Raw genomic sequence first — 3,549 nt, 5'->3', positions numbered from 1 at the left:
ATCAGACGGATATGTCAGTTAATAGATTAGTGACACGCAAGGACACTGAGGAGGTGAGTTGTGGAGTGGAAAGATACATTTGAGTGTCATCGGCATAGAGATGGTATTGGAAGCCATGTGAGGTTATTGACCAAGGGAGAAGGTGTAGATGGAGAAGAGGAGGGGTCCAAGGACAGAGCCTTGGGGGACCCCTACAGAAAGAGGAAGAGGAGGGGAGGAGTTAGAATTGTAAGTGACACTGAATGGGGGGCATAGATAAGTAGGAGGAGAACCATGAGATGTCCTATCTTATCCTATCCGATATGCACCTGTTTAGCTGGGCTCAATTGGGTATTGGATAAATTGTTCTCATACAACCTATTACTGACTTTTGATGTCCTACGAAAAAAATACTTCCTCCCAGCTCATGATTTCTACAAATACCTCCGTATCAGACATTACTTAGTCACTATACGTGTTAAGGACACCTCGCATCTCAGACAATCCCTTGCTTTCTATGATAAATGTTCCCCCACTAGCAAAGGCATTTCCTTTTTCTATAAACTACTTAATGAACCCACACGATCAGAGAAATTACCTTCCATGCTTTGGTGGGAGAAAGAGCTACAATTTACTATACCACTGGACCAATGGTATAAAGCTGTCTTCACACCCTTGCAAACATCAAAATGTTTGAATCATTGGGAATCCTTACAAAAGTTGTTACACAAATGGTACTTTACGCCCCATAGACTGCCTAAAGCCTTCCCTACCTCTTCTCCACTCTGCTGGTGGGGATGCGGCCTGGTAGGATCATTAACTCACATATGGTGGTCTTGTACTTTGCTCAAGCCCTTCTGGGCTGCCGTATTTAACCTCATATCAATAGTCACCCAGACTCCATACAATACCTCCCAAAGAGCAATATGGTAAAGATTATCCTAGTAAACACAGTAAAGAGGAGCCTAAAGTTCCACATACTGGATAGAAATAAGTAAAAATGAAATATTCATATGCAATATTTCGTATTTACATGGCATGAAAATGACAAATGTATTTTTGAATTGGTTAAAATCCTGAACATAGTAAAAAATGTCTTTTTACAAAAACACATTACATTCTTTTTAAAACATGCAGAAAATAAATTACGCTTACTGTGTAATAACTGATATGTAACAAGTCTTTGAGTGCTACATAAACATATATACAGCAGGTGTTAATTGCCACATAGCACAACTGCATTTACTAAACAAACATTGCACATAACTCTTTTTTATTGTTTTTATTGTTCATGTAAAACAATTGATATATTATGAACAGAACTGTCTATAAGACACTTTTCTAGTATGACGAGAACTGTTACAGATTTCAATTATGCTAAAACATTGCACATAAAAAGAAAATTTGGAGAAGTGACTGAGATTTATGTCTCAATTCAAGCTTTATGTTTGCTGGATGATCTTGCATTCAATTAGTGAACTGAACACAATTGGCTCTGAATTTCAAACCATTCATTTCTCAGACTTCCAAATTTATTTAAATCTCCACCAAAAATGTCAAACTTCTTTATACTCTTGGATAAGGGTAGGTTTAGAACCTACTTTTGCAATCTGTAACTCACCTATAATAAACTGAAGAACACTAATGTCATCAGAAATGGGATCCAAAGGGAAAATATAGAGATTTAGAAACCCCTTTCACGTTTCTCCTCTGTTGTGCCATCCTCCTCTTCACCCCCCCTGATGAGGCTTCTCTATCCTGACTGTCACTCTATCATCACCTTGATCGACACTAAATACGAAGTGAGATCTTGTAACAGAAGCAGAACTTGTTGTGACCTCTGGTGCACCTTGCATGCCATCACTATCCTCAGATGGAGAAGATAGTACAGCATTAATAGTTCTGCTTGCAAAACCTAGTCTGTGACTAAGGAATCTAGACTGACACTATGGACTCATACATGACACTATGGGACTGAGAGATACCCTTCCACCAAGTCAACATGCCCAAGTCAGAGTTGTCACCTTCCTGCTACAAGTAAGTGAGCCAGGCTTTTCCTATTGTCATGTACCTACCTGAAGATTTTGGTCCTGATGTTACATAGTTACATAGTATTTGGGGTTGAATAAAGACATACGTCCATCAAGTCCAACTTATATAGGTTCACGCATCAACTCATTCTTAGGGATACTGGTATCCCTGGATATTACGGTCCCTCAAGAAATTGTCCAAACGTTTCTTGAACAAATATACACTCTTGGCTGAAATCACTGCCGATGGCAGTGAGTTCCAGACCTTAACCGCTCTTACTGTAAAGAACCCTCTTCGCCCATAAAAATTGTTCAGCGCCTCGGCCCTCTCCTTGTCACTTGTGAGTAACTTCCCGTTTTTGTTCTTTATTGGGCCTATCTGCTCCTTTCTTACCTTTTTACTGTTAGTACATTGGTAGAATTTTTTAGGTATTTTTTTTCTATCTGCGGCGATATGCTTTTCGCATTCTATTTTAGCTTCGCGGATTACTAGTTTGCATTTTTTGTTACATTCCTTGTATTTAAGGAACGCCAATGCCGTCCCTTCCATCTTATATTTTATAAATGCCATTCTCTTTGCCTTAACATGTTGTTTTACAGTTTTATTTAGCCATATCGGTTTAGTCTTTGATCTTTTGTTTTTGTTACCCAATGGTATACACTTTGAAATGGCAATATGTAATGTGTTCCTGAAGGAGTTCCACATTTGGTCTGAGTTTAGGTTGTGAAATTAGTTAACCCATTTTATTTCCCCCACTAGTTTGCGCAACTTATCGAAGTTTGCCCTTCTGAAATTAAGGGTTCTTGTCCGTCCCGCCCTCTTTCCTTTCCTGTATTTAATATTGAAAGTAATCACATTGTGATCACTACTACCCAGTGTCTCCCCAATTACAATATCCTCGATTAATTCCCCATTATTAGTAATTATTAAATCTAGGATGGCATTTTTCCTAGTTGGAACCTCCACCATCTGTTCCAAGAAATTGTCTCGCAACAAGTTCAGAAATCGGCCCGCCTTTGTCGATCCTGAGGTACCATTAGCCCAATTGATGTCCGGGTAATTGAAGTCGCCCATCACGACTACATTGCCCTCCCTCCCAGCTATTTCTATTTGGGAGTGTAGATTTGCTTCCCCCTCCTCCCCTATATTCGGAGGCTTATAGCAAATAGCCACAATAAGTTTACGGCTAGGGTCCGCCATATCGAGCTCTAGCCATAAGGTCTCCACATCTTCTCCACTGTTTGACGTGATATCGTCCCTTATATGCAGATTTAGATAGTTTTTAACGTAAATGCAACCCCCCCTTCTCCCACATCTGTCCCTCCTGAATAGGTTATACACCTCTATATTAGTAGCCCAGTCATGTGTGCCATCTAGCCAGGTCTCCGATGTACCCACTATATCAAAGTCCTCTTCGAGTATCATAATTTCAAGCTCTTCTAATTTATTTACTAGACTTCTAGCGTTGGTGTACATACATTTAATTCCTGTCTTGTTATGGGACAAAAGTTTATATCCTACTTGTTCCCCACTAGTTTT

Source organism: Nanorana parkeri, unplaced genomic scaffold (assembly GCF_000935625.1).
Source record: "Nanorana parkeri isolate BGI_ZX_2015 unplaced genomic scaffold, ASM93562v1 scaffold7, whole genome shotgun sequence".
Classification (NCBI taxonomy): domain Eukaryota; kingdom Metazoa; phylum Chordata; class Amphibia; order Anura; family Dicroglossidae; genus Nanorana; species Nanorana parkeri.
Note: the sequence above shows the minus strand (reverse complement) of the source record.